The 22,861-nt window shown below is 40.3% G+C and overlaps 1 long non-coding RNA gene across 1 annotated transcript in view; it reads right to left on the reverse strand.

Moving 5' to 3' along the window:
• LOC134474851 (uncharacterized) overlaps window positions 1-19,472 on the reverse strand; it is a 139,400-nt gene extending 119,928 nt beyond the window's left edge. The window contains exon 1 of the long non-coding RNA XR_010045734.1: window positions 17,253-19,472. This is a non-coding gene — a long non-coding RNA (uncharacterized LOC134474851). The remainder of the gene's footprint in view (window positions 1-17,252) is intronic.
• Window positions 19,473-22,861: the final 3,389 nt, after the last annotated feature.

Raw genomic sequence — 22,861 nt, forward strand, 5'->3', positions numbered from 1 at the left:
GACTAGAAATCAATAAAAAACACTAGACAAGAACAACACTGCACCAAATAAGCCTAATAGACATAGAGACTATTTCACCCAACAGCAGTAGGACACAGAATATAGATTCTTCTCCAGCTCACATGCACAGATCACATGTTAGGTCACAAAACAGTTCTTAACAAACTTATGAAGACTGAAATTATATATACTAAGCACCTCTTTTGAGGAAACAAAAACAATATCAGAAGGAAAACTGTAAAATTCACAAATATGTGAAAATTAAATAAAATGCTATTAATTAGTCATTGGATCAGAAGGAAACTAGAAAATGCCTCAAGAGAAGTGAAATAAAAAACATACCAAAACTTATGAAATATAGCAAAAGAAGTACTAGAAAAAAGTTTATTACAATAAATATCTATGTCAAAAAAGAAGAAAGATTTCAAATAAACTAATTTTATATCTCAAAGAGCTAGGAGAAAAAGAAAAAACCAATCTCAATGTTAGCAGAAAGCAGCAAATAACAAAGATCAAATTGGAAATAAGAAAGAAAACAGAAAGGTTTTAAAAGATAAATAAAACTAAGAGTTGATTTTTTGAAAATAACAAACCAAATTGACAAAGTTTAATGTAACTAATTAGGAAAAGTGAGACAAAATCAGAAGTGAAAAGGTAGATAGTACAGTTAATATTACAGACTTGAAAAGGACTATAGCAGACTACTAACAACAAGTATTAGAACAGGAAACAGTATAACCTAAAAGAGATAAATTCCTAGAAACATAAAAGCTACACAGATTAAATCATGAAGAAAGAGAAAGTTGAAGCAGAACTGTAACTATGATGAAAATTGAATCCACAATCAAAAACCTCCCAACAACAAAAACCCAAACCATATGGCTATGTTACTAAATTCTACCAGACATTTAAAGAACACCAATCTTTCTCAAATTCTTCCAGTATTGAAGGAATGCTTCCAAATTCATCTTCTGAGGCCAGTATTTCCCTGATGCTAAAGCCAAAAATGTTACAGAAAAACAAACTACAGGCTAATAACCCCTAAATATAGACATAAAAGCCCCCAATGAAGTACTAGCAAATGAAACTCAACAGAACATTAAAAGTATCACACACCATGACCAAATGAATTTTCCTCCAAGGTACATGGATGAGTCAACATATGAAAATCAATTAACATGATACACCACATTAACAAGATAATGAATTTAAAATACACGATTGTCTTAATAGATGCACAAAAAGCATTTGACATTATCCATTGCTCTTTCATAATTTAAAAAAACTATCATGAACTAGGACTAGAAAAAGCACACCTCAACATAATTAAGGCCACGTATGAAAGTTTACAACTAATACCATATTCAATGTGAAAACTAAAAGCTCTTACACCAATCGGAATAAGCTGAGGATACTGATTCTCACTACTTCTATTAAATATCGTACTTGAAACCCTAGTTAGAGCAATTAGGCAAGAAAAACAATAATAAAAGTCTTCAATAATATCATAAAGATATTATCCCTCATCTTTTAGGATTCCACTTAAAATAAATTATGGAGCTAATAAATTAGTGGAGTTTCAGACTAAAAATAAACCAACATACAAAAAACAGTTGCACTTCTATACATGATATATTAACTATTTAAAAAATAATTCAGAAAAAAAGCCAATTACAATAACATCGAAAAAAGACATACTTAGGAATAGATTTTACTGAAGATACGAGATATCCTGAAAACTATAAAATATTGATGATAGAAATTAAAGCCATGAATTAATGGAAATAAATTCTATGTTGATGGACTAGAAGATTTTCAATTGTGGTAAATCCTCAATTTACAAATAGTCCTATTCTGGGAAAATGTTTGTCAGTCAGATTTGTTCATGAATCTGACAAAGTTTGAGTTTGATTCACCTTTGACACAAATATGTATTGCTTTGGGCTTCCTAGCAGTCTCTCTACATCACTGCTGCTCTCCCCTTGCTTCTGGACATCCTGGACTCTGACTAAGCACTACACTCCTGTGCACTGTCACATCATACAGTAAACACACAGCAGCACAGTGACAATGGCTGTGACATGTGAACTGCTTCCATGATTTGCTCACATCTAAGAATGTTCACAATATGAGGTCCATTCATATGTGAAAGTTCACAGCTCAAATATTCTTAAATTATGGAGTTAATGTATTAAAATAACCACATTAACTAGAGCAATCTACAGATTCAATGCATTCCTTATCAAAAGCCCCATGTTATTTTTTAGAAACAGAAAAAAAATCTACAGTTCATATGGAACCAAAAAGACCACAAATATTCAAATCAGTCCTGGAAAGATGAACAAAGGTGAGGGCATCACTCCCTCATTTCAAACTTATTGCCAAAGCAATAAGAATTAGAACAGTATAGTACTATACTGACAAAAGCACAAATATAAACCAATGAAATACAATGGCCTAGAAATAAGCCTATACACACACAGTCAATTAACCTTTGACAAGAGTGCCAAGATTACCCAACCAGGAAAGGAGAATCTCTTCAACAAATGTTACTGGGAAAATTAGATGTCAATGCCAAAGAATAGAATTAGACCACACATATGTTATGCCAACTCAACATGGATTAATATGTAAACACACACCCTGGAACTATAAAACTTCTAGCAGAAAACATGAGTGAAGCTTCACAACATTGGCCTTAGCAAGAAATTCATGAGCATGATACCAAGAGCACAAGTAAATGCATCAGTGAGGTTATCTCAAATTAAAAGCTTCTACACATCAAAGAAAGATTCTAGTGAAAAGGAAAGTATTCAAAGAGAGAAAATACTTACTAACCCAGTAAAGGATTAATTTCCATAATACATAAGGGAACCCTACAACTCAATTACAAACTTCCACATGTAGAAATGCTCTAAACCCTTAAATACGCATTTCTCTGAAGAATACATACATCCAGGAATGGTGGCACATGCCTGTAATCCCAGTACTTGAGATCCTGAAACAGAAGGATTTCCATGAGATCAAGCCCAGCTTAAACTGGATAGTGAGACTCTGTCTCAAATAAAAAAACAAAAGCAAAAATAAAATACATGACCATTAGGTATAATAGTACCTTGGTTCATGAACAACTTTTTCCACAATTCTGGTCATAAGTCAAGTTGAATGAGAAGCAAATCAAATTCAATAGACTCAGTGTTGATCTTATGAGGAAATTTGACTTGGTATAGGTAAAATATAATTCAATTTGCAAGAGTTACCTAAAATACTCAAATTAATGGAATCAAGGACAGAATGGTGGTTGCTATAAATAAAGGTAGTAGAAAAGTGGTATGGTTTGTGTCCAGATGTCTCCCCAAAGCCTCATGCATTCATAGGATTTTTTTCAAAGTGACTAAATCTAGGGTATGTGATTGATTCACAGTGCAATGGTGGAATTTAAAGTGAGTGATTGATGATCAGTTCACTACTTGAATTGGCATTGCCCTAATCCTAGTAGGCTAGACACAAAATAAGAGATGAAAAGAGGTTTGTCTCCTCTTGTTTCATTTGCTGTCTTCTGCCACCATGGACTGTTCCCCGCTGCCATGTGCCACTCTGCCTTGGAGCCAGCCAATTGTGAACTGAAACCTCTCCCAACTGTGAGATAAACAAACCATTCCTCCTTTTAACTTTGGGTGTTGGTTATTTTGTCTAAGCAATGAAAGAAACATAACTAAGACACAATGATTTTTAAAAACCTCTACAGATCTGCTATACAACACAGTACCTGAACACTTAAGATTTCTTAAGGGAGAAGATCTCCTGTTAAGTAATATTAACACAATGAAGCAAAATAATATGAAGAATAAAGGGCATGGGGATGGGCAGAGAGGGAACAAAGCATCATGGAAAAAAAGAGTCAGTTGTAGCCACAGTAGAGAAAACTAGTAGAGTGACGTACCAGGAGAGCAAGAGGCAAGCCTGAACATGGACCTCTGGGTCACAGCTGAATTGGTGAATAAGGTATGGTGGAAAGCCCTGGGGAGTAGCAGAGAAAGAACACCACCAAGTTCATATTTTTAAGACTGCTCTAGATTATGTGGAGAATTGAGCAGCAGCAGCAAGCCTAGTTAGAGGACTTTGCTGGCATATCCAAAGTGACAGGACCGGACCTGGTTAAACCTAACAGGCATCATGGGGTGTGGGGGTGGGGTTAAATACACCCCTGTTAAAATGCTCACTTTTCAATGAAATTGGCATAATGGTAGCCAGCTATGTCTCAGTAGCTGCTCTGGGGGAATACATGAAACAATGTTTGTGTTCACTCACTTGGTACGATGAATGGCAAAGTGTATATAGGTGTGTCAAAGTGTTAATGGGTGAGTTTTATCCCTTATATGCATGATGTTACACTTCTGTACATTTGCAATTTTATTATTAAATGTTTTCTTTTGGTTTTTCTTGTAGAATTAGCCCAATTCAGTACACTATTACATGAAAATCTGCTTTTATAACTTTTAGAAGAAGCTGAAAGTAAGTCATCACTTTTATGTGACTTGGATCATGTGAGCCAAAAAAGTCAGCAAGATATGACAGATAGAAAAGTTAGCAAGATAAGTACAGAATGAAAATCTTGATTCAGATGAAGAAGAAAACAGAAATGCAATAAATATTTGACTAGTCAAAATGCCACAAAATTGATGCTAGAAGTAGGTCAGAAAATGTTGTTAAGTTGTTGGCAGGGCCGAATCCTACTGGACAGAATACAAGCACTGCACTTCACTGTTGGAAACTGTAATTGATGATATGCTGCAAGATGTGAAACACAAATAATGAAATGCAAGTAAAAAATTTTGTATGCACCAACAATCATTCTTGAAAACATGCTTATTATAACACCTTACTATCTGCACTGAGCCAGATATAGTGGCACACACCTGTAGTCCCAACACTTGAGAGGTGGAGGCAGAAAGATTACCAGGAGTCCAAGGCCACCCTGAGCTCCAAGTGAGTTTAAGGCCAGCCTAAACTACATTGTGGTGGAGGGAACTCTTTCTTAGGATTCTAGGATTACTATATTTAGCAGGGATTTCTCATGGTAATCACAGGAATGTAAAATACTTATGGGAGGATAAATGTGGGTTTGAAGTTTGTAGAATAATAATGACATTGAGATTTAGTTTCCTTCAAAATAGCCTGTAGTTTGAGAAAACTACCTGCCAAGAAAGAAAATGAATGATAATCTGGCTACTATATGCTCATTGCTTGAGAGCTTTGAGTCATACTGCCAAGGAATTTATACACCATCAGAATACATGATTCTTGATAAACAGCTTGCAGCATTTCATGGTCACTGCAGCTTTAGGAAGCATTTGCTGAATCAGACTTGAAAATACAATATAAAAATATATGCTCTGGCATGTGTAAATATATTAAATTTTCAGTTTAGGAATTTACCCTGAAATTCAGCCACCAAATCTTTATTCATGCAGTAACAAACAATAATGTTGTAACAGACTCGTTACTATTCCCCAAAATAACTAAAATGTGACATTCTACAATTGCTTTGCCAGTTATCCATTAATGTCACATTTCTAATAAACTACCAGTCAACTAGCATAAGAGTCATAGGTAAGAACAAAACAAAAATTCCCAGTAAACATTGCAAGTTCACAATAGAGCACTGTATAGTATATTCATTCTTCAGGTTTGAGAGAGACATAACATTGGCCTCCTACATAGCAAAGAAAAAAAAACTGATACTGTTGATGTCAACATTGTGCCATACCAAAACTGAGAAAGACACCTTGACACAAAGCCAGAGATATTAACTTTTATCAACAGAGCCAAAGGCAGAGTAGATGCTGATGAGTTATGCAGCAAGCAACTACATCAAAGCACAAAAATGTAGGCCAATGATTATGTTTTACTCAATCCTAAACATGTCTGACATAAAAGTTTAAAAGAAAATAAGGACAAAATATCACAGACAATTTTTCTTGGAGCATTGGGACTGGAAGTGATAAAAGATCACTTACAACAGAAAAAGAACAAAAATGTTTCTGTGCAAGGAACTTAGTGAAAAAAAAATGGAGCAGATTGGAGAAATGATAGGTAAACCAGCAGGTGTAATATTGGAAAGACTAGGACAATAGGAAAACTAAAAAGATGTCAACTGTGCCCTTAAAAAAAGGACTGGAAAACAAAACATACATGCTATGTGTATGTAACTGTGTTTCACATGCGCTTGTGCATTCTGTGTGGAGCATACAATGTATTGTGCATGGAACATGTATGAAATATGCAGTTTTCATGTGTGAAGACTGCCTTGGGTGTGAAAATTGAAGTAAAGGTTATTTCTGTGGTAAACTTCTATTTGTATTTTCATTGTAGCTCACATTGAAACTTATATCTGTTGTTCCTTTTTAAGCAAAGATATAATTGATGTTGAAAATCATGACACGCATTCTCAATTCTCATTACATAATTGATATTTTACTCATAGTTTATTTTCCTCCTAAGAGCAAACTGTATAATATAACAGAAATCTCCTGACATATGAGGAAGAGGTAACAAGTATGGCCTCCCACACAGAAAAGAAAAAGCACATGTGCTGTCACTGTAAGCAATACTGCTGTAAGGAACGCGCTGTTACCATGTATGAAGACTGCCTTGAAGCCAAATTATTTCTATAGTAGAGTTTTGTTTGTATTTTCCTGGTAGTTTACACAGGATATTATTTCTGCTGTTCTTTTTTAGGTTTTGTAAGCAAGTACACAGTTGACATTGAAAATATTAACATGTATTCATTATATATTAAAAACCTATATTTTCCTGTTAAGCATATATTATTTAATATAACAAAATTCATAAAATCAAAACATTGCATCCATCAAAATACTTCTTTCATGGGCATTAGATGCTCCCATAATGTGCATATTGCAGACATTTGCCATGATGCCCACGTAAAGATGGAGGTAGTATATATACAAAAAAGTGGACCACTTTTAAATCAATTTGTCAATGAACTAAGTATGTCACTATTGAAGATGAGAGTGTTTTAGTGACCTTTCCCACAGTGCCAGTTATTGGAGATCCCTGCAGTGGGTTCCAATCTCCTGCCTGAATTGTACCACACAGCAGAAAAGGAAACAAAGAGCAAGAGACAAAGTAGAGTGGTGCATAGCAGGGATCTAGGACCACCAGTTGCTTCTAGGAGCAAAAGGCTCCAAATCTCCAGCTAACTAGCATTTAATCAGCAAATGTAGGGGAAAAGATAAGCTGCTCCTCTTGGAACAGCATAGAGGCTGTGGTAGATTGGACACGTTTAACGCCATAAAGGGAACAAGCTAAGATCCATTCCCACAGCTGGGGGCAAATCTCATTGACCAACAAGAATGATTTCTGCATTTCAAAACTAGCCTCTGAGGAAAGCAGGGCAGGGAAACCCTAGAACATACTAAGTCAATTTATAATTCATGTCCCCAACAAGGGAAGAGAGAAGGAAAGAAAGAAGTCAAGAATGAGTCCTGGGTTTTTTAGTTGAACAACAAGGGTGATGGTAGAACCATTAACTAAGTGAAGAAGTCAAGGAAGAAACAGAATTCTGTTTTGGCATTCTAGATATAATTTGAAACACTTGTTAAATATTGAAATAAATATAAGTAAGCAGTTGAACTTAGCTTTTTTTTGTTCCTTAGGAAGTTGTATTAGTTAAAGTTGGATTAGATCAGCTAAGGAATAAATAAAATAGTAGCCCCTTTATCCTAGACACACACATCTCAACTCTGCAATGGATGTCTGAGGCTACAGTCATGCTCAAACTATATATATTCTATCTGCTCCCATACTTAGGATAAAGCCTAATACCTTTTTCATCTTAGTTAAGTACTTAGCATGCAATATGGCCATAAGATGTAGTTTGAGGCACAACAGAAAACTAGCTCAAGCTTCTTCTTCACAATTTCACAAATAGTATCCATTCTGACCGTAGAGCATACATTCCCTCTTATTAAGTAAAGAATATTTACCTTCTTACTTAGAGGAAGCATTTTTGGCTTAACATTGGCATACCCAACCAGCCAGCATCTCTATTCTTATACTCTGGGCCACTATTAAGTAAAATAAGGATTACCTGAACACAAGCTCCACAATATTTGAAAGTCAGATACCCAGAGAGCTGATAAGTGAGTAGCGTATACACCATGGATGCACTATGAAAAATGATGAGTCACATCCCAGGTGGGACAAATCAGGATGGTAAGAGATTTCATCACATTACTCCAAAATAGTGTGCTATTTAAAAACCTATAAACTGTTTGTTTAGAGTTTTCCACATAATATTTTTAGATCACAGTTAATCATGGGTAACTAAAACCACATGAAAATCCACAGGACTACAGTGGACCAGCCAGTGACTCCTCCCTCCTATCAACAGGGCCTTGGAGAGCTAGTAGGAAAATCAGCAACACAATAGGACCCCAGATGGGGTGCACACAATGGGCCGGTGGAACTAGTTGCCTGGAAATATCCAAAAAGGCAGTAAAATATAAGCTAACATTTGCTAAGTTAGATGAACCAGGGACGTGCTTGGGCACAGAGATACACAGAATAGAAGCAAACAGGTAGGGACACTCTTTTAATTTTTATTGTTATTTTTATTTTCCTAAAGAGTTTGGAGGGAACTCTAGTCACAGAAGACTAATCCCATCCGCAAATCCAGAGGCCAAGATCAGACTGATACCCAGCACAAATCAACTTGCAATCATGGCTAGAGTACATATTTCTGGGATCCAACTTGGACCTACCACTGAACTGTAGACACTAGAGGAATGTTACTACTTTCAATTTTCTCTATCTAATTAGTTTTTCTCTTTGTATTTAGCTGGGTTGGTGGGCTTTGTTGTTGTTATTGTTGTTGTTTGTTTGTTTAACTCTGTTCTATTTTGTCTTGTTTTGTTTCTCTTTTGGCTTGTTTTTTGAGGTTTCTTTGCTCTCTCTCTTTCTCTCTCTCTCTCTCTCTCTCTCTCTCTCTGTCTTCCCTCTCTCTCTCTCTCTCTCCCTCTCTCTCCCCTCTTTCTTTCATAACTTAGATCCCTAAATTTTCTTTTGGTTTACTTTTACTCATTCTTTTCCTCTCTTTTGTCAAACACAACAGAAACACCAAAATGACACCTAGGATTTAGAGGCAGATTTATTTAACATCAGATGGGCGCTTAATAGCAATTAATTGTTCCTCAAAATATTAGACCCCGAAGGCCCAGGGAGGGAGTTTTTATGGGGTTGCAAAAGGGGAGGGGAGCAAAAAGGACATCTTTGGTTGGTTCTCACAGTATACATCATAGTGACCAACTATGTATCACAATGACCAGCCATTTCTAAGAGACAGAAGCAACTGTAGTATACTGGCTAGGAAGGCATTTTCTGCTATATTTCTCTTTCAGCTTCCCTGACAAATCTTTGCTGGGCATATTCATGTGATCTTTTAAGACAAGGCTCAAATAGAAGCAGTAACATTAAGGTTCTCAGTGATCCTAGGGTAGACTCTAACCAACTGTGATAGTCAGGGATTGCAAGGAGAATGATTTAGTACAGTGAAGGACCAGAACTCATGCAAAACCAAGCCAGACATTCTGCCACAAGAGAGAAGTAGTATTGGGTGGGGGCCAGGGCAGACTGCCTTGTGGACCAAGACAGCCCCCATTTGGCTTAGGGAAAGAGTTTTTAAGGTTGTTGAAGGGGGCTCTACAGGTGAGCCAAGTGTGAGCAGCAGATTGTGGCAGCCATCATAGGATACATTCCTAGATGGAGTTAACTTTAGTGGCAGAACAGTTCTGGGAAGTTTCCCTTGTTGCAGCCTAAGCATGAACAGGTTCCAGGAACAGGCTGGCCCTTCATCCCAGCCCTTTGTTTTAAGGAATTGGGGTGACGAGATCTTTTTGGCTGCTTCAGCCTGGCTTGGGATAAAGTGGGAAGGATAGGCTGGGGATGTAGTGCGCCATCAGGATCAGCTGTGGGCACTATCTGTTAAGAGAAGTGTGAGAGTAGCATCTGATTAAAATTTTAGGTGGTAATTTTGTGATTGGGTTGTGGATTAGGGAGATGAGACATGGTGCAAGCATAAGCATGACACAGAAGCCTGAAAGGGGGTCCAGGAGTGGTGACAGGCAAGAAAGGAGCCCAAAGGAAGAGGCAGCTAGTGAGAGATAGGACTGTACCCACTCATGGAGCTCAGATATCTTTTACTCCCATGGCTCTGGCAATGAGTCCTGAGCCATGAATTATTCCTAGGTGGGCTCCCCTTTGAGCTCTGTGATGTGAGTGGTAGGTGAATATGAACTCCCCGTCTGGGTATATGGTGAAGTTGGGGATCAGGTTGACGACGGTGCATATTTGATTAGAAGGGAGACACATGTAATAGTGATCCACAGGGGAGAAGTATATTATTTGAGTGGTCCCAAAACATGGTTGGTGGAGGGTGGTTGTTTTTTTTTTTTTCCTGTACATATGACATTAGGAGAATTGGTGCCAAAGAACAACTGAACCTTGTGGGAGGAGGGACTGCATGTGGAGGCTGAGGAAGATAGTGTGGGCGAAGGACTGGAGAGTTTAAGGCTGCAATAGCTGTGATTGAGGGGGAGGATAAGGAGAGGCAGAGTCAGCAGCTGGATGCATTGTAGGTGGGGTCTGAGAGGAGATATAAGATCACTAGGGTGGTTGGGTTACAGGGTTATCGGGCCTGAGAGAACCTGAGGGTAGTCTACAATAGAGATGAACAGCAAAGAAATGTTGGCAGTGGGTATAAGGGAATAGTTTAAAATGTATCTTTAAAGTCTAATATAGAAAAGTGAGAGGTACATGTAAGAATATGAGACAGTATAGTGTAGGGGTTTGGCACCAGCGAGTGAATTGGCATTATCGCATTGTTAATAGCTCTGGGATCCTGGACTAGGTGATATGAGCCATTGGATTTGAGGACAGGGAGAATAAGGGTCTGATAAGGTGAGTGAGTGACCATTAGTTAACAGGCGGTGGATTATAGGTTTGAGCCCCTTTTGAAATTTAGGGGCTACTGGGTATTGGAGAACAGAAAGGAAGACTGAGGGGTGTTTGAGGCAAACTAGCAGCAAAGTAACATGAGTGGCATGAGTTGGATCTGAGGTGTCTCAGACTGTAGGTTGATGAGGAAGGTGGGAAGGGGAGGGGCTGAATCAGCAGCACAGTGGTTGGGATTGGAGTATGAGAGCCATGGAAAGAGAGACAATATAAGAGAAATTGAATTTTTGGAGTAGTTTTTTTTTTAATCAAAAAGAAGTACAGTCAGGTTGAGATAATAAGACATTTGTGTGTAAAAAAGGGTTTGGAATCTGCAGGGAGTAGGTTTTGTCTGGGGAAGTCCTATATGTTGGCCATCAACTCCCACAACAGAGACTGCAGACAGGGAACATCAGCCTTAAAACTTAGGAAGAACATTATGGGAGGCCTCCACGTCAACAGTGAAAGAGAAGGTTTTTCCTAAGATGTACAGCAAGACTCGGGGCTCTGCGAGAGATACCTAGGTAAGGGCCATAGGCCCTGAGCCCCATCAATCCTCTTCACTGGCGATGCCAAGCAGATCAGCTAGTGATGAGTCCAAGGCAGTAGTGTCCTATCCTGTGAGGGCAGGGAAGGTGATGACTTACTCACTCTCTAGTGGACAGGGCATACTTCCAGTGGCCCTCTTGGTTGCAGATGGGACAAGTTCCCAGTCATGGTCACAGGTCAGAACAGGCTCATGTTCAGTGTTGTAGGGTTTTTGCCACACTTGAAGCACAGTGGGGCAGGGGATGGCTCGTGTTTTTAGATTTTTTTCTTCCCCTCTGGCCTGTGTTTTATCTTGAGCTCCAAGTGCCACTGCAGCTACAGCCTCTGAGGCCAGAAGTTGGCCTTGGAATTTAGCTTGGAATGCAGACTTTTTTTTTAAAGGTCATCTTGGAATGTAACTTTTTCAAGGTTGCCCTGTTTCCGTTTTTTTTGTCTATTGTTGAAGACATGAAAAATCATATCGAAGAGATCTCCCTGGGGGGATTGAGGACCAAGGTCTGATTTTTTTAATTTAGTCTGAATGTCTGGTGCTGCTTGGGAAATAAAATGGGAGTTTAATCTTTTGTCTAGGGGACAGAGTGGAAGTGAGAATCTTTGTAGACAGGATTGAACAATGAATTTAAGGTGTTTGATATAATTGTATGGATCAACAGCAAAGGATGTTATATACTGGAAGATATGTGAGAGATCAGAGAGGAAAAGAGGCACATGAAGAGTAGATTAGCCTTTGGTACCTTCATCTCACAAAGAGAGGGAGAAGTTGGGCCGAGCATCATGTCAAAGGTGATTGGAGTAGGGATAATGAAGGCAACATGTGGGAAGGGTCACTAGATGGCAGTGAGCGTGATGCCCTCAAAATGGCAGCAAGAGAGGAGTGAGATGTGGTGGGAGAGAATGGTGACTGTGGAGTGGAGGAGAAGCAGGAAAGGCAGAGTTGGAGGTCCATTGCAAAAAGCAAAGCAAGCTTGGACGTAAGGCACCTCAGACCATTTTTCACTGTGTTGACAAGAATTATCTAAATCCCAGAGGATATTAAAGTCGAATGTACTTGACGAGGAGCACAAGTTGACCTATTGTCTAACTGGTACTGGGGCCAAGCAATTTGGCAGAGAAAGGTGAGGCATTTGGTTTTGAGTTCAGTGAAACTGAGAGGGTAGCAGAGGACTGACTTGAGACAGGAAAGGACTGAGGTATGTTGCAGAGGGGAGATGATTGATTGTTCCTCATAGTGAGGACCAAGCAGAAGAGAGATGCCGAGATGGAGAGGAGGCTGAAGGCAAGAATCATCCATCCATACAGGGTCCCAAATGGGACACAGGACCCCGGCTCTCTGAGCAGGTGTCCTCAGTCAGAGAAGGGGTCGAGTATAGGAGAGAAGCAGCTCGGCGTGTGTTGACACAACTTTTAAGTGAGGGGCAGGAAGCCCAGAGGCACAGAAGCAGGAGGCAAGCCATTCCATAGAAAGATTACTGCCTTCATGGGAAGAAAAAGACAAAGAAGAAAACGAAAGTACAAAAGGTAAGTTTTTCAGGTGTAAAGTTTTGGAAAGTGCCCTGAAAGAGCTCTGTAATGACCCACTCCAGAAAAGAGTTGAAACAAGGGAAAGTGGTTGGGAAGTCCTGGAGATTCTGGGAGAAAATATGGGCAAAGGACAGAAAAAGGGATTGGAGCTGACGAGGAGGGGCAAGAGGAGAAGGGAAAGGCATAAATGGAACTCACTCACAATTTTGAAGTGTCTGAATGCTGGCATCAGCAAAGGATCAGCCCAAGGCTCATGGTCCACACAGGCTGCAGACCAAGGAGAAGCCCCTTGCTCAGGAGGGACAGGTCAAGGTTTTTGGCATCAGTAATGGACCAGAACCCATGCAAAACCGTTCTGCCATGAGAAGCATTGGGCAAGAAGCAGAGTGGATTGCCTCATGGACCAAGACACCCCGTTTGGGTGGGGAAAGGGTTTTTAAGGGTTGTTTAAAGGGGAAGCTCTGTGGATGGGGCCAGGTGCAAGCAGCAGATTGAGACAGAGTTGACTTTTGTGGTTGGAACAGTTCTGGGAAGTTTCTTTTCTTGCAGCCCTAGTATGAACAGGTTCCAGGGACAGGCTGACCCTTCATGCAGGACACATAATTTATGACATTATTTTCTAATAGTCACCCAAAGAGTTAAATATAAGAAGCACAGGAAATCTGTCCATGCACTAAAACCCCCCAAAAATCGGCTGAGGGCCCAGATCCCATGGCAACATCCAGCTGAAGACCTAGAGAACATGACAGTGCCCCTTCTCCCATGAGTCCAACTGGAGATATAGAGCCTGACTGTCTCATGAATCTGCACTGGAAGGCCCAAGGGTCAGTGGGGGAAGCTAGAAAGTCTGTGCCAGTGGGATGAAGGATCTGTGCCAGCAAGTTGAGTGTTCTGCACTGGGGCCAAGAAGCAATGCTCAAAATAAGGACCAGGTCTCCCCAAAAAGTACCACAGCCATCCTCATCCACAATGAGGTCCCAAGCTCCTCTAATCATAAGATCAGCAGAGTTCATATACAGGCAGCCAGCAAGACTAGCTTCTCCACGAGATTGAACAGCACACAATCTTCCCTCTGGAGCCAATAAGCAATGCTCAAAGTAAAGACGAGAACTTTCCCAAAGTCTTTCTCAGTAACAACAAGGTCCCAAGCTTCTCTGATAAGAACAGCCAAGTTTATATCAGGAAAGAAGCTTGACAAGCTCCTCCAAGAGAACTCATGGCAACAGGAAAACCACACACAGGAGAACCAGCAACATTCAACTCTTCCTCTCTAGTTCTCCTTTTTTACCTTGGCAGCAATCCTCAGGTGGGCCATCCACACTCATCACCATACTGATTCAGCTCAGCTGGTTTTACAAGTTGATCATGTTATCAATCCACCACACTAAGATTGACTTATTATAGAGTTTTTCCCTAAGCTGCTTTTAGGAAGAAACATAATTTAGGCCTGCCCATTCTGTACCATTACTCTGCCATGTAAGTGAGGGAGTTAATCTGATCTAGGAGAGTGTTCAATGTGCCTTGGATGCTCATCAAATTTTGATCATTCTATTTTCTTGAGGCAATCATTCACAGAGTTTAAGGCAAAAACCACAGCTAACAGGTAGTGAGGAAGTAAAGACTGTGATAAGCAACCTGAAAAGGCCAAGGGGAATGATGTATTAAGGTGTGGAGCAATCCTGTGAATGGTGTCTTCAGGTTTCAGCTGTACATGGACTGGTCAGCATTCAGAGTGACAAGTGCAGGGCTTTGAGTGTGTCATCTCTTCAGAATGAGCTGTCTGGTCCAGGTAAATTTTCTATCAGATCTGGATTTCTGAAGCTTGTAAAGGTAGTTAACATGCATATGGGTTATATATGCGTGCAGGAGTAGATACAGGTATAGCTGATAATAGGACCCTATAAACTCCTGCTGTCTTTTCAGTTCAGGTAGAGAATGTCTGAGTCCATCCTGAGTAGGTACAGGCAAACACTAACAGATATTTATAATCCTTGTAAGGGTTTATTTCTGTGTAATCTATCTATATATCTTTAAATGGGAAGAGTCCACTATATTGCATGAGAGTAAGGCCAGTGACACCGATGCTGAATCCTGAGCTGGCTGCAGATCTACAGGTGCCAGAACTGTGTGGCTTGAGCTCCCAGAACAAATGGTTGGGGCAGGTCTGGCTCTGATCTACAGGGTTACTTGGTAAAGATTTTCTGGTTAGAGTTGATGTCTCAGTCAATCAGGTCCACAGAAAGGGCTTAGGCCTCTGGATCAAATTATTTTGCTTTGGTGGCAGGTTCCAAGCAGCATCAGGAAGCAGAAGCAGGAGAGTTTTGACTGAAATAGCTTTGTTCAAGGTAATCAAGCATATCTAGCATATCATACTCCATTCCTAACAGAGCTACTTCCATCTATAAACAGTATATTCAGTATCTGTCAGGAGGTTCATTTTAAAGTCTGATCAGCTTGAAAGACTTTCTTAGTGCTAATTAATCATGGTCAAGTGGGCCCAGCTTGGCGGGCAGGTACATGGCAGGATTGAGTGTTTCTCAGTTATTCAGGTGGTCCAGTACAGCATATAGTACTTGAACACTTAGATCTCATCCTGAGCTGAGCTTTTCAGCTTTCTTGATCAGAAGGACAGTGGCTATTACAGAAGGAAGGCAGATGGGAGAAGGATTGGTTTTGTGAATTCAAGGATCCAGACTTTATAAAAGCCAGCAGCTCTAAGAAATCGGTGTAGTTTTTTTCTTATAATCAGTTTCTGCCAGATATTGTAGCAGAGTTTTGGTGCCTTTCCAGCAGGCAGTTTTTGTATCATTAATCAGGAGTGGCAGCAATTTTTTGTGCTGGAAAACTAGCAAGGTCAGCTGTGAGGGCTTCTCCAAAAACAGAAAACAAGTTTTGAACCTCTGGGAAGTTGAATCCAGGTCAGTTAAACTTTGAGTTAAGAACTGGGGTCTTAACATTTAAAGGCAAAGAGAAGCTGATTGACAGGAGTCAACTGAAGTCCAAAGAAGGTATTCTTTAGGTCCAGGCAGGTGTACCAGCAGGCTATGGGTGGCAGAAGACTGAGGCAATCTGTATGGAGGGTAATCATGGTGCCATGGGAAGTTCAAAGATATTACACTGGCTTCAAGGCAAGAGAGTTGTATTTCAGCAGTTTGACAGTCTATAAACATTTTACAGTTTTGAAGCCTCTGGACATGTGGTTGAATTTCTAGCCAAGTCTCAGGTGGCATGGGAATCTTTTATGCAGGTGGTGGTTATGCCAGGATAGAGTGTCACAATCAGAAGCAGGTGGCTGATGGATGAATCTCAGGGTCCAGGGGACTGTGACAGAATTGTGAAGCTGGAAGGGACAGAGAAACAAGCTGTCTTGCAGTGGCAAAATCTGTTGCTCCCCCAAATAGGGAACTCTCCCAAATAGTGGCAATTGAGTCCAAGTGAGCTGGTGTATTCATCCTGTCTCAGGATCCTCTTATGGGAGCAACCCACAAGCATAAGGCATCTTTTATTTCTATTTTCTTTTTAATTTTTTAATTTTTATTTTGAAAAGAATAAAACAAAATGAGAAAAAATAGGGTCATTCAAAACAAAAGGATGGACATAGTACATAATTTAAAACTACAATACAAGGTGTTCTACAATGGTTTCCATGATGTCTCTGGTTATCTTCAATAGAATTGCCCATATCGTCAGGTACAATAAAATTGAACATAGCAGTACAGAACAAAATCAATAAAAACAAAACATTAGAGACATTATAGGACTTCAAAAGAGGGTAATAGTCAAACCAGATTGAGTATCATAGTGAATTTTGTCTTCAGTGTAGTTGCCCATACTCTCAGGCTTGATACTATCAAACATAACAGATTCGAATAAAATCAGTCAAGACAAGACAGTGATCAAACAAGTCAGATTCAAATAAAATCAGTCAAATCAAGGCAGTGAAAGCAATACAGGGTTTCAGATTAAGTTAATAGGAAATTAAAAATGGTTACTATAATATATCCTGTTATCTTTGGAATAGCCCTCAAATTTGAGGGTCTGTGCCCTCAAATCTAGTACAAGTAGACAAACTGGAACAGAATATAACCAAACTGTCTTACTTTTTACTCGTCGCTGAGACAAAATACCTGAAGCCCAAGTTGGGAAAGGAAAGGTTTATTTCTTACAGTTTTTGGAGGTTTCAGTCCACTCAGTTGGCTCCAAGGCAGGGTGGCATGGCTGGGCCGCAGTTCATGGCAGCTGCCAAAAACAAGCAGGAACCAGCAAAGGAACCACCTTCTTCCTGCCATTACATCACATCCTGGTTACATCCCTATGTGGCAGTAGCACTAACACCATCAATCCAAGCACTAGACAATGAAGCACCACAAATGCACAGTGCAAACTTATGAGGCCTGGGGGACACAGACATAAACCATGACACAAACTAAACAGAGCAATGAAAGCAATATGGGTTTCAAATCATGATACAAGATTACCAGTGTCCTCTGCCTTCCATATTTAAACAATTCTTCCCCTTTCACTTTCCCAGGGTGCATTGTACATTTTGTATCTCACTAACTCCTTTAATTTTTAGATAAGAGAGACAACCCGCTATTCACCTAAGTGGTTCTGAACCTTTGTACCCCTGAGCTTGGTCTCAAGTTGTATCCATTTACCTGCAAGAGCCTCAATGTTTTCCTTCCATATAGCCGAGTAGTTCTCCATTGTAAAAAAAGTGTTACATCTTTCCAACCAATCTATAGCTGATGGACGAGCCACCCTCACTTTTTTCTGGTTCCTTGTCACATACAGCATTATTTTCTCATCTTTGATTTTCAGTCCATAAACCTTCTTTCAGGTTAAATATATTTCTTATATAAAGCATCTTGACGGACCCTACCTCCTGATCCACTCTGCCTGTGTTTATTAGTGTATCAAGGCTATCCATGTTAGCAATTATGGCCAACCTTCTCTGCCTCATCTCTGCCATGCTATTTTTCTGCCACTGGTTGTGTACTTTCCCCCTTCATTCCACTGTCTGCTCTACTCAGTGAGCCTCCTCTGCTGCTGTTCTTAAAACCATGGTTTTTTTCCTCTCTCTCTAAAATGTCCTTCAGTATTTTTTGTAGGGTTGGATAGGTGGTCATGAACTCTCTCAGTTCATATTTGTCATGGAGCATCTTGTTTCTCCATTAATTTTGAAAGATAGTTTTGTAGGGTACATCAATCTGGGTTGGAGGTTTTCTTTCAGGGCTTGGAATACTTCACTCCAAGCTCTTCTTGATTTCATGGTTTGTGTTGAGAAGTCTGTCATGATTCTGATGGGTTTTCCTTTATAGGTGATCTGTTTCTTTTCTCTGACAGCTTTTAATATTCTGTTCTTAGGGGCTGGGGATTTAGCTCAGTGGCATAAGCGCCTGCCTTGCAAGCAGGCAGTCGTGAGTTCAATCCCCGGTACCGATAAAAAAAAAAAAAAGGAAAAAAAATGGGGCTGGGGATTTAGCTCAGGCCATAAGTGCCTTCCTTGCAAGTGTGCAGTTGTGAGTTCAATCCCTGGTATGGATAAAAACACACAAAAAAATTCTGTTTTGTGTTGAATTTCTGGGATCTTTATTATATGTCTGGGTGTAGATCTATTTTGGTTATAGCTCACTGGAGTTCTGTATGCCTCATATATCTGGATAACATTTCCTTTCCCGATGCTTGGAAAGTTTTCTTTAATTATTTCCATAAATAGCTTTTGTATTGGGGCTGGGGATTTAGCTCAGTTGCATAAGCACCTGCCTTGCAAGTGCGCAGCCATGAGTTTGATCCCTGGTACCGGTAAAAAAAAGAAAAGAAAAAATTGCCTTTGTATTTCATTTTTCTTTACTCCTGCTTCTTCACTCACATTTTTTATTCTTGAGTTATAGATCCTTTTGTCATCTTCTAGCCTTTGCATTGTTACTTCCTGGTTTCTTGTTATTTTTAAGAGATCTTTCCTTTTGCAGTCACACATTGCAGACCTGTCTTCAAGGTTTTAGTCTATCTTTAGTTTCTTTCAGGCAGTTTACCAGCTTTCAATGGAGTTTTTAATTTCCTGGTAGTCTCTTTGAATCTGTTTCATGTATTCTAGATTTTTTTATATTCGTCATCAAAGGTTTCTCTCCTTTTTCTGTGCCCATCCATTCTTCCATCTGTGTCTTGAGAAGTACTTAGCATTTCTTTTATCATTTTCCTTATATATTCCTTTACTTGTATTAGGATTTCTGTTTTCAGTTCTTTTATAATGTCATGAAGATAATTCTTTATGTCAGATGCTTTTTCAGACACTGCAGGATGCAAACCCTGATCTCTTCTGTGTTTACATCTCCTGGGCCAGTAGTGTTTGTGTTGTAGGCTGGAGACTTCCTTTTGTTTTTTATCTTTTCACGTTTCTGGTTTCTTCCAGATGACTGGTTAATGGGGGGCCTCAGCACTTCCTGTATTGGCTACAATTACTCAAAACATACTGGCTAGGGATTGCTACTCTTCCTGGTCTGCTGCTGACCACTGAAGTACAAGCTGAGGCAAGACAGGCTGGCTTCTCCCTTCTGAGCTGGTCAAGCTCTGCGAGTCTTCACTACGTTATTGTGTGCCGCACAGATGGAGCTGGTTAGGTTTAGCTTCAGGGAGACCTCATGCTTTGCTACTGGATTGTGCACAGAGGCGGGACTCAGTCCAAGCAATTCTTACCAATCTGCTCTGTGCTAGAACTGCAGCTGCTGCAGTTCTGGTTCTGGGCTTATCCTGCCTGACTCCAAAATGTCACCTGGCCAATCACCCACTCCCACAGGAGGACTGATTTCTGCACATTCACTGTGCGCTGGTACAGATCTCTGAGCCAAGTGCTGCTCTCTGCTCCACCACTCCCCACCATGACCACTTCCTCTTATTGAGGCCCTCAGGCTCACCAACCCCCAACTTCACTGTGACCATGCATCTTTGGATTCCAGCAGCATTTTGTACACAATGGGACCAGCTTCAGTGACAGCCGGTCTGGCTACAGCCTTCCATCCACGATTTTCTTTTCTTTTTCCTTTTTTTCTCTTTATTTTCTTCCTGGGTCTAGAGGATCTGTCTCCTTCTGTCTGGTCTTCTCCAGGATGTTTCATTCCAGCATCTGAGCTGTTTCTCTCAGAGAGGCTCTTTATTTTGCTGCTTACTGATCTGCCATCTTCCTGAGTTTCCCCCCATAAGGTATCTTTTAAATCTAGACATATAAACCAGGTGGCATCTGGGAGTAACAGTCCAAAAGGTAGGTACAGATTAACAACCACAGAGTAACAGTATATTGCTTTAAGTGGCTGATGTATGGCTGCATGCCTTCTTAGGGCATCTGACAGAAATGTGGGTCACAGTGAGGGGGCATGGTTGATGGCTATGCCAGAGGCGAGTCTTTGCCTCACATCTCTGGAAGGAGAGTATCAGAACTTCAGGATTGTGGTTATGTGTCTCAGGCTGATGTAGGCATCATCTTCCTCTCAAGAAAAGTATAGGGCTAAATAAGAGGAAGGCTGACTGTCTTGGTGACAGGAATTTATGTTTGGTGAGATGTTCTCTCAAGCTTCAAGTTCATGTCCAGTAGCAGGAGACAGAGGCAAGAGTCTCAGTTGCCTTGGTGATGGCACCTTCTTGACAGCATTTTTGAAGGCAGAGAATACTATCTCATTGTCTGCTAGGAAAGTCACAGGGTCTACTTGTGACTTTTGCAATGATTGAGGGCTCTTGGGAACCCAGTTTGATACAGCTCAGTCTGCCCTATCCATCCAGACCTGATAGGGTGAGGAGAGATTCAAGTTGAGATGGGACTGGACAGTCAGGTATCTAGGCATCTTGCAGTCCGAGGAGGCATTTATTTTTTGTGTTCATAACTATTATAACTTGCATCCAGAGGGTATCATTGTGTATCAGACTGGATTTTCTTATGGATATCAGGTACTTTCCTTTTACCAGGTTTTTGGGTAACAGTGGTTAATAGGTTTTTTGTCCTCCCTCTTTGATACTTTTGAGAAATGCTTGACTTATTTTATCCTTCTGGGCAGGGTGGAATTTTGAGAAAAATACAGGCAACTCATTCATCAAGGATGACATTTCAATTTTTCCTTAGTCAAAATATGGCACTCAGAAAGAATTGGTGACAGTCAGCTCAGGTGGGTGTTAGATGACACCATCTGACCAGGATAGGCATGTCTCCAAGGCAGTCCTATAGAGACAGTGCAGACAATGACTGATTACACTGGAACTGGTTCAATTGGTTGAAATTAGATGAGTTGGGATTGGAGATGAAACAATTGGCAGCAACTGTGGTGGCCAAGAAGGGTCCTAAGGCAGAATTCATAGGAAAAATGAGCTGCTTCTTTCTTTTTCTTCCTTTGAGAGCAGTTTGGTTCAATCCCTTTTTCCTGCAGTCAAGGACTGTGGGTTTTCATTAGTTAGTTCCCATCTCTGACTTCCTATGTATATACTGTATACAGTTAACAATGGTGCAACAGACAAAGTATGGGTGCCCCTCAGAGACAAAGATCACTCAGATGTCTACCTAGCCATGTCCCTCATGAGAATTTAGGTGCAACTTAGTTAACGGGGGTATGCGGCCTCCATTATGCCATGTCAATTGCCATGGAACTGCTGGTGAGACCCCACTCAGCCACCAAAGCAGTGCTTCCCAATCTTAGTACACAGGTGGAGCAGCCTATGGCTTATGCTGTTCATTTCATACTCATACATTGATTCAACAGGCATTAAGAGGTTAAATATTCCAACCCTCTTCCACTGATGGTGGTTCTGACTCTCCTTTTGCTTGAGCTGAGTAGGACTGACAGACTAACTGGGTTGCCCCTGAGTGCCTTACTGGCAGGGAGGCAGGTAGACAGTCAGACTGTATCCTCTTCCCTTTGGAGTCCATTGTGAGCTGCTCAAGTAAGGAGCTATGAATCCTCCTCCAGATCTTTGAGAGGACTGGAGAAATGTTGAGAGTAAATCTCCCTTTCAGATCTGGAGAGGTTTCTGCTCCATCTGTGAGGGTCACAACCAGTGAACAAAGAGATTAGCATAGTTGTTCTTCTTTGCAAATGCATCAGATGCAATGGCAACAGAAACACTGAAATGACACCCAGAATTTAGAGGCAGATTTATTTAACACCAGAAGGGTACTGAGGAGGAATCAATTGTTCCTTAAAATGTCAGGCCTCGAAGGCCTAGAGAGGGAGGTTTTTATGGGTTGCAAAAGGAGAGGGGGTACAGAGGTAAAGAATTTGCTGTCTTTGATTCAACCACAGTGATCAGCTGTTTCTAAATACAGAAGCAACAAGAACTGAAACAGGAACTATCACCTGGTCAACTGAAGTATACTGGTTGGGCAGGCATTTTCTGCTACAAACTACTTCACTTGGTTTTATATTTTCATTTGAGTAAGCAATGTGTCTTCTCTTTATGGTTCACTTCAATACAACTAGGCTTTTTCTTCCAATCCTTTTTTCTTGTGTCCTACAATCACCCAAAACTTGGATGATCATTCTTTGTCCTCAAGCCTTGTTCCTACTATATTTAACCTCATTCATTCTCCATCCCACCCCTATCTCTCTTAACCTCCCCAAAAGAGTAAAATCACTCTAATAAGTGGGAAATCATAAAAGTACATGGTACAAATTGGATTACATTATATAACTTAGAACTTGCCTCTATCATTAAAGGTGTCAGGCTAATAGTTACCACAATTTGTCAGTAGCCAAGTTGTGCTTAAGTCTATTGTCAATGCTGACTGTACTACTTT

The sequence above is a fragment of the Cavia porcellus genome, unplaced genomic scaffold (genome assembly GCF_034190915.1).
Source record: "Cavia porcellus strain 051 isolate PalLab524CR breed Dunkin Hartley unplaced genomic scaffold, mCavPor4.1 scaffold_2, whole genome shotgun sequence".
Lineage (NCBI taxonomy): Eukaryota > Metazoa > Chordata > Mammalia > Rodentia > Caviidae > Cavia > Cavia porcellus.